The sequence below is a fragment of the Cheilinus undulatus genome, linkage group 3 (genome assembly GCF_018320785.1).
Source record: "Cheilinus undulatus linkage group 3, ASM1832078v1, whole genome shotgun sequence".
In the NCBI taxonomy this organism is placed as follows: domain Eukaryota; kingdom Metazoa; phylum Chordata; class Actinopteri; order Labriformes; family Labridae; genus Cheilinus; species Cheilinus undulatus.
In genome coordinates, this window is record NC_054867.1 from 18,421,678 (window position 1) to 18,437,050 (window position 15,373).

The following is a 15,373-nucleotide window of genomic DNA, read 5'->3' on the forward strand; positions in this document are numbered from 1 at the left end:
AAATCTTTATCCTAACAACCGTGACATATAATTACTCCAATGAGCTCAGACGTGTGCACAAACACTCTCAAAAAGACACCATTCAGACTCTTTCCAACAGGCCTTTTATCACCACTCAGCTCACTTGAGACAATGCTGTCAGTTCCCTTCATTCAGCATTCCAGTGTAATATTAGAGTGGCGTGGTCACGCCTTCTCTGGCTACCACAGCTGGTTAGACATCAGGTGGTGGTGTGGGGATTAATTGCATTAGCTCCACTCTCTTACCCAGAATAGACTATATGACAAACACCACAAAACAACCCATTAAGTATTCAACGAAACCACACAAAAAACTGCAAACAATCAAAAGTGTCTTTAATATTCATTTTGTGGCGGGCCTGCGACGGACCGATATTGATGGAGCAGTGAACAGCAGATTCATTAACATCTTCCCCCTCGCTGCTTCCTTTTCGCTGAGCCGTTCCTTGCTGCGTCGTCAAACTCACTTATCTCTCTGAAGCAATTAGCCACTGGAGGCTCCATTGACCTGAGCCTTTGTTAGACTAACAGGCTACATTAGCATGGCTGTAGCCTGGCAGTCTTGGCAATGCATGTGTCAGTGCCAATGTGAGCAGTACTGATAAAGAAGGCACCCTGGGGTGTCTATATGTGTGACTGTTTGTGTGCACATGTGTTTGGGAGGCTGTAGGAAAACCCATGGAAATTGACTGACCGCTGCTATTATTCCATTTGTATAGAATGCATATATATTCTTTATTCGTTAGGAGTGTGTGCTGTGCTCCTATTTGCACAAGGCTGGTGTGACAAACCCAACAGTTAATTTCAGCCATTCATATCTCTGTGTATATATGTTTCTGTCTCCCTTTGTGCTATGACGTGCAAAAAAAATTTAAGAGCTGAATGCACACTGACACTGATAAAGTCCACAGCAGCTATCACACTGCTGCATATACAATTTGATACACAATAACTCCATTGTGTTATGTGATATGTGGTGCACATGCACAGCAGAAAGTGACCGATTTAATTTAGAGAGCTGAAGCTATAAGATTATGTACATATACACATGACAATATAATGACTTGGCGGGCTCGCAGGAGTAAAGCGCTGCTTTCTGTCAATGCTGAGCATACAGAAACCAGAGTAGTGCAGGCTTCTGGCACTCAGCTGGCAAAAACAATAGGTGCAACAGTTAAAGGTGCAGTCTGAGCTCATTTTTGGCAGTGAAATATGCTCAGTATCCTGTGTGGAGAGTGAAATATGCTCAGTAATTAAAAAAAAAACTCTTCCCACATATATTTCAGAAATATTCAAAGCCAGAGAAATCTTTGGTTTTTAAAGTTGTAACCACTTATGTCTTATTATAGTGGTCATCGCTGTGAAAATGCTACATGCTACATCAAAGGTTGAGTAAAAGTCAGATGCATTGCTCACCTCCACCCAGCCCTGTTGCCTACTTCTTATTTTTAATTGAGGACTGTATTCGGTGAAAAACTCCCTCCACAAGCCGTATTTACCATGCAGAAAGATAAATTGTCACAGCTGACAATGCATATCAGAGCAAAAACAAAGCCACAAGGTCAAAGGAACTGACTGCAGAGCTCAGAGACAGTTTTTTTGCAAGCCGCAGATCTACAAAAAATGTCTGCTGTACTGAAGGTTCCCAAAAGCCTCTATAATTCTCAAATGGAAGAAATTTAGCACAACCAGGACCAGGGATGGACTAGGACAGAACTTCAGCCCTGGATTTTGAGATGGAGAGGCCCTATCATGATGTGCACGCTTTGCACATGCAAAATAGTATGCTATGGAATTTGCCATATGTACAGTATGTAAAGTCAATTTCTGAACCAACCACATGATCGTTGCTCCAGTTCTCCAATGCAGCCATCAAATGCCAAAGAAGAGTAGCACTCAGGCTTGATTGAATCAGATTAAAATTAAAGATTAAAATTAAAATAAAGGCAAATAAAAGGAGACAGAAACAACCAAACTCCAAGGAGTAAAGGCTGATAGATATGTATGACCTGATCTTTTATCTAATTCTAGGGATAATGTGATTGCCTATAGCCCTGCATGTTGCACTTGTAGCTGTCAGAGCTCCTTTGCTGGTTTCTGTTTTCCTCCTCCTCCTCCAGAATGACTGACATCAATCTGTTCCTTACCACCTCCTAAAGTGACTCTGGCCTCATCAGCTAAATTTTAACAGTATAATTATCATCAATTGTATTCATGAAGGACTGGCTTTTCTTCCAGCATACACATATAACCACATATAAAAGATCATTTTAGTTCATCATGACTAAGAATAAAGCCCTCTAAACTGCCACTGTTGTCACTGTTGTAGTGTTGTCCATGGTGCTGATCATGAGTCTGTCATGATTTTATGGCTGACTTAATTGTGCACAATGCCCTTACTGCGGCCTCAGACTCTTTGTATATGAACCAGGCTATCAGGTTTAGGTGATTTTTTGTAGGTCACCTTATTACGTAAATAATAGACTGTACTATCGGGTTCGCTGCAGATCATAGTAGGTCATGATGTTGCGCCATAATGTGTAAAGGTAGATAAACCCGTGGTGCACGCACAAATTGTGGGCATGTGCTGTTACTGTAGCAGTACACGCAGAAGAGTGCAGCATTACATACAAACAGCTGTGTGGTTTCTCTTGTTTGTACACAGTGGCCCTATCTGTATGTAAGTAAGGAGGGGCTGCTTGTATACCTGCTCAACTTTAATGTTTTTGGGCCAGTCTCACAGGCAGTGTTCCACTCTGAGCCTCTGTCTGCACTGGGCCAGATTGGCTCGTGCTGTGACTGGTTCAGGGTGAAATGGGTCGGCTGTCCGGGGGGTGGTACCAACCCTCTTGATGGCCACCTTGCCCCTGACCAGGACTCTTCGGAGCTGGTCAACCAGCCAAACTGATCAATCAAGGAGAATGGCCTTTGTAAGTGAGGTGTCCAAGGACCCGATGGTCACTCTGACTGAGCTCCAGAGATCCTGTGTGGAGATGGGACAAAGTTGAAGAAGGACAACTATTACTGCAGCCCTCAGCTGATCTGGGCTTTTGGCAGAGTGGCCAGACAGACATCTCTCTTCAGTATAAAACAAAGAAAATTTGGAAGAAGGCACCTAATAATTGTAAGATACAAGATTCTCCGGTCTGATGAAGCAAAAGTTGAACTGTTGGGCCTTAAATCTAAATGTTCTGTGATAATAGAAATCATATGATTATAGTCAGGTGCACACTGGTTATACCTGCAAAAAGCTTGTCATGTTTACTTTCTGCTTCATTTAGACTACTGGGGGTGTACAATGAGGAACCTGTGACTGATTAGGTTAGTAGAGGGACAATATGCATCTTTGTTTTGTTTTTCCTGGTGACCAGTCAATCGGTGGATGCATGTGTCAATTTTGGTCAACCAAGTTTTTTGGTTTGCTAAAGATCTAGTCAATTTAAAGTCTATTTCTCACTGGAAATTGTACCCACTTAATAGTCACACTTCTGCCAAACAAGCAGCAAGTTCCTTAAAATATTAGAACACAATAACAGAGAGGAAAATCAAGTTGACACATAAATATAAGTCTTTCATAACAGCTAACATGTATGCTAAGAAGAAAAATACTCTACCAGTGAGTTTTTAAGTTTTTACATCATTGATAACAGCTGCTAAGTATGCATTATTCATAATTAATTATCCCAATGTGCTACCCCTTCCTTATTTACTAAAGTAATGGTTTGTTTGCTTGAGAAATCTCTGCTGTCTGCTTTGTTGGGTGGAGAAGCAGCATGCTCATAAATTTTCCCTGGCAGGTGAGGTATGGAGAGAGTGATGAGACAGAACAAGGGAGGATCAAGCACACAGAAACAATTAGTTACGCTGCTCCTGCTCCTGTGGCCTCAGTGCTACAACTTTACAACCACCGTGAGAAGAGATCTCATAAGTCAGACAAAGGTTTAGGAAATACAGTTTCATTTACCTGCCTCTCTTCCTAGTCGTGTGACTTCTCTTTTACATTGGCAACTTCTCAGATTTTTTTTGTTCCTCTTAGTGCACAGATCAAACATGCTCTCAAATCAGGCATACACTACTGAATAGTGCAGCTAGTGGGTGTTGTCATTTTAAAATGGAAATACATGTTATGATTCTTATACTCTAAAGGCTCTTGTAAGTTTCCCTCTTGATTTTTGCTGTTCTTTGACAAGCACAGCTTTAGTAGAGATATAAAGTGAAATACTGCTTTGTGAAACACTATTTCTCTGTTCTCTGATATTTGTTTCCCCCTGCATGAACACAGCTGAAACCCTTCCCTAGTCATTGCTCTTATAAGTGCTAGGATTAATGTTTTGGCATAAAATTGGAAAGTGAACAGCAGTCAGAGCTTTTCAAATGCAAATTAGCATTGGTGGGACCCTTACCCTACTTTGCCTTTCAAGAAGCTAACTTAAGCCCAAACGTGAGGATGCCTTTGGAAACATTTTTCTTATAAGGGGGAATAATATGTTAGAGAACACATTCAACATGAAATTGAAGGGTCTTTACAACACTAGACATTTAGCCCAGGTGCCTCCTATTTCTCTTGACTGTTTCTGAGGTGTTTCTACACCTTGACTGGAGTCCATCTGTGGTAAATTGAATTTAGTGGACACAGTTTGGAAAGGCACACACCTCTCTGCAGAGGGCCTCACAGCTGACAATGCATATCAGAGCAAACAAGAACTGTTGCAAAGCACAGATCTTGGGAACTCTACAAGATATTTTCTGATGCACTGAAAGTTCCCAAGAGCACAGTGGCCTCCATAGTTCTCAAATGGATGAAGTTTTGCACAACCATGACTCTTCCAAGAGCTGGTCCCCTGGCCAAACTGAGCAACTGGGGAGAAGGCATTAGTAAGAGAGGTGACCAAGAACCTTGTGGTCCTCTGACTAAACTCCAGAGATCCTTTGTGTATTTCCAGAAGGACAAACATCACTGCATCCCCCCACCCCCCCAAAAATATGGGCTGATGGCAGAGTGGCTAGATGGGAGCCTCTCCTCAGTGCAAAACACATGGAGTTTGCAAAAAGGTACCTGAAAACCTCTCAGTAAATAAAAAGCAACATTATTTGGTCTAAAAAAACCTAGATGGAACTGTTTAGCCTTAATTCTAAACATCATGTCTAAAGTCAACCAGGCACCTCTAATCTCCTGCCCAGTGCCATCCTAACAGTGAAGCATGGTGGTGGCAGCATCGTGCTGTGGGGGTGTTTTTCAGCAGCAGGGACTGGGAGACTGGTCAAGGTTGAGGGAAAGCTGAATAAAGCAACGTATACTTGATTAAAACCTGTTCATCAGCACCCAGGACCTCAAACTTGGCTGAAGTTTTACCTTCCAACATGACAGTAACCCTAAGCACACAGCCAAGATAACACAGGAGTGGCTAAGTGGCCAACAATGCAAGGGTCTGAATATCTGTTTTTGTCTTGCAAAAATGTCTAAAAAATTCTGTTTTCACTTTGTCATTATAGGGTATTGATTGTAGATTAATGAGAGAATAAATGATTTGAAAGGATTTCATCATCTGGCTGTGACATAAAAGTGAAAAAAGTGAATACTTCCTGAATGAACAGTGCATATTTTATACTTGATGCACACCTATAATGACTGTAGGCCCCAGGTAAACCAGAAAACATGAGGCTAAGTAGCTGACAATAACTAACCATTTAATTTATCAATGGACAGCAAAAATAGTTGGAAAAAAATAATGTACACTAATATTATGCTGTTTTTTGAATGAGTGTTTGATGTTTAAAAAGTGGAATTAAATTGTTTGTTGCCTCAAAAACAATTTACATTTCCAAAAGCAACAACTGTATAGCAGATGATATTTTACCAGGAAACAGATTTGAGGAAAATGTGTTACTTAAAAGAAAATCGGATTAAAAAACATCAGAAAAGAGCATTATAAAACTGTAGAAGAGGCTATTTGAACAACAGCAAGCTTGAGTATCACATTATGCTGTCAGCTCCATTATTTGTTTTCATTTAGTTTGAAACAGTGCAGGGCAAGTGCACAAAAAGGGAGATGGAAAAAATAAGACAGCTTAGCAAGTCATGGGAGTTCAAGGCTCACTATCTAGTTTAGAAACCACTTTAAGGGGCACTTACAAGTCCTGCTCCCCAGTTCTGATACATAGTTGTCCCCACTTCCCATCCCCCACTGGCCTGCTCTGACATTGCTCCAGGTCCAATCAGGCCTATGCATGGTAACTTCATTAGGTACACACCTCATCATGACATCATCAAGATGTTCATAATTAAAGTTGGCCCATATTTCAAGTGAACACTTGTCATGTGTATGGGACCAGTGTGAACCCTTTGCAACTATCTAAGTTAAAGGGATTGTTGAGAGGAATGGTTGCATTGATGTTGCACATCTGTGCGTGTTTGTGTTTGTGCATAAGCAACCATGTTTCATGCTTGAGCCCAGTATGTAGCATAGGCAGTGCTTCTGTGATCCACAGGTAGGCAGTTGCCTGGGGCTTTGTGTTCCAAGGGGCTTAAAGATGTAGTCATAATCAATATTTCAATAATTAGGAAGTGTATTTTGAATATTAAAAGGGGCTAAGAATGAATAAAATAGCATCAAGATAGAATTTGATTATACTTAAAGGTCCCCGGGGAGAACCCCTTACCTACAAATTTAACCTAATCCATGTCTGCAGCATTGCATGCATGGTGGAGTTTGCACTGACTGTCAGCACTGTCAACAAGAGAAGAGTGTGTAAATAACAGACATTTTTGCCTTTCTGAAGTTAATTTACTCTTCATTTTGATATTATTTCTTTTTTCTGTTTCTATCATTAGATGTAATTTTTTTTTGTTTTTTAGAAAGAACATATAATGACATACTGTAAATGCTGTGGTTTTCTGGCTCCAAAATTAACTTTTCTTTGTCCATAGCATTGCTTTTCCTCTCTTACCATCTGACCAACAGATGGCCTTTGGCATGTGCTTCATATTGAAAAATAACGTTGATGAAGTGATGAGCAGTACCACTGGGAGTCCATGCATTGTATTGTATTTTGAAGTTGACTTGATGTAAGTTGTCATTCCTGTTTGGGTGAATCTGCTCTTCGTGGATTGACACATTTTGACAACGGTCTTTGATGAAAATAGGCCCAGCACCTATCTTAAGCTGAATGGATTTAAAAGGCTCTTCTGTACTGTGGAATTGCAAATTGACAAGCAAAAGAAGGATTTGCTCCAGAGTATGCTTCATGTGCAGATGTCTGCACAGATGGAGTATGTGGAATTTGTAGGTTAGACCTAATAGTAAAGTTCAAGCCCCTGAAAAGCCCCAAAAATGTCTTCATATCAAGCAAATAGTAAGGTAGACCCCTTTATCAATAATCAATATTCTGACAACTCAGTCAAGATTTAATATGAGTTAACATTAGTTTATTTTACAAGTCTGGGAATGTGAGACATCTTGGGCAAATAGACTTCATTTTGATGTCTTTATGTACTTGAGGGGTAGGGAGGCCAACAGCAGGATAGGATACCCCCCTCTGGAGTCCAGACACTGATGGTGGTGATTGGTAAAACGAGGATTGGACTTCTGAGGAGCTTGATCCAGACTGCATGAAAAGTGGCAATAAATGGATGCAGAATGACAAGAAACAGCTGGACCTTGATACTGATGAGATGTAATGGAGAAGGCTGGGGTGGAGGAGGGTTGCACTGGAACAATAGTTTCTGACTTACCAGACAAAATAATGCTTCAAATATTGTTCACTTGCTGATGTTTTAAGCAAAATGGGAAAGGCCTCATACTGGCCTGAATTTTGATTAAAAAACCCCTCTTGCACAGACCACTGAAATACAAACTTGACTTTGGGGTCAAATGTACAAGGGCACGGTACACAGACTGCCCAGTTTGAGACTAAAAATGGACAAAACAATCTGCTGAAGTTTCTTATTCAAATGATTTTTTTCCCCCAAAAATTGTAACTCATGTAATAGCATGCACATACAAATGGCTTTGAAGGGTGTTGAATGATATTTTCTACACATTTAAGGCCTTTATGGTACTTATATTTTCCCACCAGTTATCCTGCTGTGCACTAGCTCTCCTGCTGTCAACCAGCTGTCCTGCTGCTGTCGTAGAGTAAGCATTCACACATTCTTTCAGAGCTCCTGAACGTGGCTGCACATCTGCAGGACTGGCAGCCAGATGCTGTGCCCTGAGCCAGACCTCAGCCCAGACGACAAGCTTTACAGGCATCTGACGGCGTCTCTCGTTCTGCTGCACCCTGTCCACCCTCCCTGCTCGGGGCTATCTGCCTCCGTGCCAGCCTGACAGATGTCCTGTCAGCACAGATGTGAGAGGTGTGGGGGTGGTGGTCGGTGGGAAATGGCAGAATCACGCTAAATCACTGTGTAATCAACGTGTGTGGTTGGGAGGTGATGGGGGCTCAACGGGCGTGCAAACATTTACAATTGGCCTGGCAGTCCTTGTAAACAGGAGTGGTTGTACAAAAGAGGCAGGTTGAATAATTGATAGGATGTAAGAGGATCTGGCTTTGGGGGATTTTGGAGCATTGATTCTGGCTGAGAGGGAGTGAGTGCGGGTGGGAGAAGGCTTTCCTAGTGCTAACCTTTATAAATGCTTTTTCCTTTCCTTTAGCCCTCAATACGTCCTACCCAAGCCTCGGACAGTTTTTCCTCCATTCATTCCTCTATGCTCTCCCTCTGTAGGGCTTTTTCTGTGTGAAATGGAGGGTAAGCCATCATGCCAGTGCATGACAACAACATAGCCAAGGAGGAACAAAAGAGCAGATGGCTGCAAAGAACAAGAGAGAGAAATAAAAGGAGGAAATGATGAAAGATGCAGCAGGATAACACAAGAAGAGGGAAACAAAGTAGACAAACACAAGGATGGAGGGATAGAGGAGAAAAATGATAGCTGTGTCAGTAAAAGGGTAGAGAGGAGAACACTGTCAGAGCAAAACATTTCATTGTTTGAGCCCCTGGCACAAAATGTCAGAAAACAACAAATATAGGGTTAGAGATTTTCCCACTTTACCTGCATGAAAGTCATTAATAATCCTCTGGAACCTACATACAACGCTTACACACAACCTCCCATAACCCTTTCATCTTCCAGCTGCAGGGCTCATAAAACAAGCTGATATAAATAAATTCATCAGCTGGGCTTCAAGCATCAGTCTAGCAACAAACACATGTGCTTACACACACATGCAGCCGAACACAGACAAGCACACACTATCTCACAGCCTCTTTTGACTTGCACACTCCACATTCCCGTCATGTCCACAGACAGGGAAACAAGCTTATCTGTGCTTGTTTCACTTGAGCTCTGTTTTGCAGAAGTAGGAGGAAATGTCTTGAAAACTCATTCTCGTCTTATCTAACACAAAAGGTATCGAGATGTGACATTTCTCCACTCTGGTCATTGGCAAAAAGCACACTGCCTTGTTATTGTTGTGGAAGTGACGGGCACTCGCTCTCTTTAAATGCAAATTTCTCTTTTGAAGGGACTTGCGCAGCTGCACCGTCAGGTGCTTTGACTGTATTTTTGCTGTTGTTATCAGAGAACATCACAAGCACTGCTCTGGCGTATTGTATATTTTGGCATCAGAATCATTTCGACTTCAAAGTGTTGCACATTCATGCTTTTCTTCATACTGCAGTAGCACGTGAAGGCCCAGCCCTGCCTCACTGTAACACTATGCAATTAGATATGATGGCTATGCTAATGCTCTCCCTCCTCCTGGCATCCTACAGAGCCCATGTGTCTGGGGAAAGTGAATAAAGATGAGGTCTTTTTTTGGACTTTGTCTTGCACTGGGATTTGCTTTATCTTTACTTCAAAAGAAGCCCATTTTGTGCATGAAGTAAGTGAGAACAGTGGGTGGCTTCTGCCAGACAAGAGACATGTGTTTGTTTGGCATTGGGTGGGTGAGTTACATCATCTAGCTGTCGGCCTCATGGCTGTGTGCTCCTCTTTGTCGACACAAAGACAACGCGCTAAGACCATCATCAGAGGAAATTAGCTCAGTAGTGTTGAAAGCGCTCGCTTCTCACAATAGCCAGTGGCCATGCTAAATCATTAGCCTGTCACTTCATTGGGGTTGAGTCCAATTATTCTCTCAATCCGCCTCCGAACCAAATTGCATTATTGCAATTATATCCATTGCATGACATATTGTCGCGTTGAGGGGAAGGAAAGTGGAGGAGAGGGGCTGAAAAAGAGGGGAAGCAGGAGGGGAAATCTTTTTTGTGCCATCATCAAGCACAGGGAACGTGTCCGAGCTTTATAAAATGGCTCATTGATTATGTTTTCCTCTATAATGGCATTTGTATTTACCACACAAACATACCCCTCATAGATTTGGATGTTTCTGTGTCCAGCTCTGCAACAACTCCAGCTTCTAGTTTGACTTTTTCCACTTCTTCCTCCTCACTCTCTCCGCCTCTCTCTCTCTCACACCACAGCTTCTGCTGTCAAAGCACCCTTGTCATCAAGCTGTCAGTGCTAATCATGGTGTGGCTGATCATTGCGCATCAGATCATTATCTCGACCTTCCTCACTGATAAAGTCCGAGGTGTAATAAGAGCGTGGTCCTGTCAAACCTGCCTGCTGGTCCTGTATGCGTCACCTGCCTGAACTGCAGATCAGAGATCCTGCCAGGAGTGTCAGCACTGCCTCTGGGATGTGAAGTCTTATACTGAGGTGTTCAGCAGTTACAGTTACTGACTTCATACCACTGCACTCCAATCTCTGGCTTGATGTGTATGTTGGCTCGCAGTTGCAGCAGTGGACTCCAAATGATTTTAGAAAATACTCTTTCTCCCTGTTTGTGAACCCAAAGATCACGACTCTGAGAAAAATGCAGCAGCTACTGCTTCACTCTCAGTTTCTCTTTTACAGCTTTGGTTTTAAAATGAGCTCTTTTGAACCTTTGTTTAAGAGTCGTCGGTGCTGCTCCTATGGCTCTACTAGGACCTTGAACTTTGTGAGCACAAAAAGTCCATCAATATTTATCACAGACTAACTAAAGTAGCCTTTGTAAATTAATGTGAGCTCTAGTTGGTTAAATATTGGGGATATTTCCATTCATACAAGATGAAGTGCACGTATTTGACACTATAGCAGTTTATACAAAATGATATGAACGTTAAGAGTGGTACAGCGTGAATTGTCACCTTAGAAATAAAATAAAGGTTCAACTGGTGTTAAAATCAATCAGGGGGGCGGTCAAGACAGTCTGGCTGTAGACCATTCATCTCTGACTAATTCATCCATATATCTCAAAATAGATATACATGCTACAACTTTCTAAAAAGATTGGATAAAAGTTCTATTAAGGTTTGGGGTAAGTGTAAAGGTAGGGGCTGGGATACCAGGATGCAAAGACTGATTAAAACGTTTCATAAAGCCATCACAGCCAGTGTAGCTTACTTAGCTATGTAGCACATGAAGCTTAGAAAGCTTATGGCCAACACAGCTACATAGCTAAAGCTAAGCTCATAAAGCAGCTATGTACGCTATGCGGTTACATTAGCTATTGTCACATAGCTTTAGCTTCGGTTGCTATAGCTCACATTACTAAAGCTATCGTAGGCTGTGTCCGAAATCACTCCCTATTCACTATATAGTAATACTGTAAGCCAGCTGTCCCTGTCATATTGACTGAGGCTATGCTGAACCATATTAGTAGCTAGTTCCAATAGCTACAGTAATGTTAGGACTTACATTGTGTTTTTCTTCCTGTAAACGATGATAAATGTGAATAATTTTAAGCTTAAAACAAAGCTGATTATTGCGTCCCTGGTCTTGAGACATCGTGGAATAAATGCCAGCTCCGCTCAGTTCTTCTTCTACTTGTATTGTCGGCAGTCCTGCTTAGTTGAGAACTATCTGTGCTTGATTACTCTTCCTCTGGGAAGTGGATGACGTAAACGGTGTGCCACGCTGAACTGAATTTGAATTGAATTAACTGAATTTGAATTCTTTATTTTTTAATTTAATCATATAAAGAGATGAATGCTCAAGTGAATACAATACAATTTCAAAGCAAGCAAATTAAGTTTAAAAGCAAATAAATTCAGTTTCAAAACAATAAATTCAGTTTCAAAACATTAAATTCAAATTCAAATCATGCTATCCAAATTTAATATCATTATTCAAATTCAGTTTCTTGTGGCACAAATCTCAGCCCATAATTGTTATTCACTATATAGTGCACTCATTCTATCCCACAATACATTGTGAAAAGTAGTGAACAACCGATGGTCATTAGCCCAGCAATATTTACCATAATGCATTGCAGTTGCTGCTCTCAAACATGACGGACGAACGGGAGGAGCACAGGAACATATATAAAAACTTTTTAAAATGCTTTTTTGTTTGTTGGTTTTACCAAATCTGTAAGAAAATATTAAGGATTCAAAACAGACTAACTTTTCCCCCATGATGATTACAAGACATGAGACCATCATCTTTATGCAAAAATAAGTCATAATACACACAAAAAATGTATATTATTTTGTCACTAAAGAGACAACCTTTTTATCTATTAGTATATATATTTTTTTGTGAAAATACGTTACATTTTGTAGCAGTTTTCATTGAAATTCCACCATTAATTTCAATCCTCAGCTGTTGTCAAGGAAATTTACGAGCTGTTGCTGCTAAACATTTTAATTGTGAGACGGCGATGACGTCATCGCCCACAGCTGGAGTAGTGTCCGAAATCATTTTTGTGTTTTGCAGTTGAGTCCACTATATATTCCACTATATGCTGCTCACTATAGAGTGGATAGGGAGTAGGGAAGGAGTGTGTGGTTTCGGACACAGGGGTAGAAGCTTTACTTACCTAGCTAGTGTATCTATGTTAGCTTTAGCTAAAACCAACAAACTATTTCATAAATAAACAGAAAAAAAACAGAGGTCTACCTGGGAATAAAATATGTATAGAGCCATTTTAGAAGTAGCTGAACAGTGACACTCCAGTTTTGTTGGCTTTAGCTAACATCGATACACTAGCTTGTAATCGACGTTTCTATGATAGCTTTAGCAATGTGAGCTCTAGCCAAAGCTAATGTAGCTATATAGATAACCTAACTGAAGTAAAGATGTTCCCCTTGTCTGTTATGTTTGCAATGTGGTTATTTCATGAATGTAACTGACAGACTTTGTCTATAAATAAAGTTGGATATCTATAAAGAAAAAAAAAAGTACAACTAGAATTACTCTGTACCGGCAAATTTTGCCACTTCCTTTCTTAAATATGTGGTGCCTCAGCTGAACGGTCTGTGGGAGTGCCTGTCAGAAATGAACAGTCTGCAGCCAGAATTTCCACAAGATAGTTTGGCTACATTAATCCTGTTTTAAAATACACCCCAAATTTTTGTGAACAGATCTGACAACACCAAAGCAGTCTTTATACCGAGGTAAGAAGAAGTCAATGAAACACTGAAGTACAGAGCAACCACTGATCTGACAGGACACTTGATTTCTGACTATCAATGTCATCCACCGTGTCTTCAGGAAACCATATGGGTCTCTGTTGAGTCTGAATATCCCTAATTTAAGCAGGTATTTGTTTGGTTTTCTCTTTTTGTCATCTGCTTTCCTCATTGAACAGACAGTCTGTTACTCTAGAAATCAAATTCAAGCATTTGACTTAAGTAAAATCTGGATTTTGTAATGTTCCCAGTGATCCTTGCCTGATTTGGACCCCCACCACCCCCAGAAGAGATGAGAGGTGGGTAGCTCTGTCTTCTATCAGGAAAAGTTAAACATAATTTTCTCTAAAGTTTTTGGAGACACTGTTTTCAGAGTGACTTGGTTGGATAATCCCAATGTTTGCCTTTAGATATTAGCCCAGATCTATTATTCTATTCTGTTTAAATTGATCTAGTCAGTAAGCATCTGAGGAAAATGTGAAGAAATGAAAAAGAAAAACACAAGAAAGCAGGAGAAAAGTCAGCACCAATAAACATTAAAAAAGAGAGAAGCTAAAGGGGTAATGTGAGGTTTAGGTCAGGTATCAATTATTGCTTCTGGTATTTTACTCAAGAGCTATGTCTTGTTGATAATTTATTTTTCCAAAAATTTCGAACTATAAATTCTCTTTAGTCATTTTCTCTCTTCGTTTGAAAAGATAGAAGAGAAAACATGTTTAGAGAAAGAGAGATTTCCTAATGAGAGAAGGGGAGGGAGAGGTCACAATATGTTGGAGAAAAATAAGTTCTGTCACTTCACACGTTATCAGACCTCAAAAGATTCAAACTTTGCAGAAAAAGGGAAATAACAAGGCTTTAAGTGCAAATTTATCCTTAGGTTTCTTTCTATTTCTTTTTTTTTTGTTTTACAGCTGATCAGCTCCTGCTGTAACAATAATGTGTTTAGTTGTGTACACCCTTCAAGGAATTATAACTAATACACATTTTGTTATTTGGCAATGTCTGATGCAGATATTTCCTGACTCATTTTAACTGCTAACGTCACTGACATGTACTCACCTTTCTTTATTGTAATAAACACAAGTGCAAAGAGAATCTGAGTCTGGCAGAGATGAGAGAGGTGCGGGGAAGTAGAAGTCTAGTAGTTATTTTACACTCGAGGCTTCGTTCAGAATCACAGTGGGATTCCTCTACTTTGTGGCACTCTAGGCAACCACCTATAGGCCTACATGATGATTCATTTTGTATATTTGGCTGATACTAAAGGTTGATATATGATTCATACTGTTGATATATTTTCATATCTGCTGATACTGATTTTAAGCTAAAAGCTGCTGACAAAGATATCATGCCATTACACAAAAACACACATACAGAAATAAATCAGTGGCCCCCATCTCCAGTTTACTGCCTCAGTTTAATGACGCAATATTATTTGATATGTTCTAAGACACTGGATGAAAGACTCTCCCTAACAACTAAACCCAACTTGGAGCTTGTCCCTGTGGGCCTACATTTCAATATAAGCTCTTAGTTGCAGTGTTAATTATGTCGACTACAGCTATGACTAAAAATTGTCATCTTTTTTCCACGAGCAAGACTTGACTAAAACCAGCCAAAAAAAGATGGTTGAAGACTAACACTGACTAAAAGTAGATTTAGTTTTCATCAAGATTTTGTTGACTAAAATTAGACTAAAACTCTAAAGGGGAAAAATGACTAAAATGTGACTAAAACTGACAGGCATTTAATGGTTTAAGGCCAGCCACACAGGAGACAATTTTTAAATCAGAAACGATTTTAAAAATGTGGGAGACCACAGACATCGGGACAATATTGACTGATTTTTCATCTTTAATCCTCTGAACGCACACACTAGACGACTCAGCCA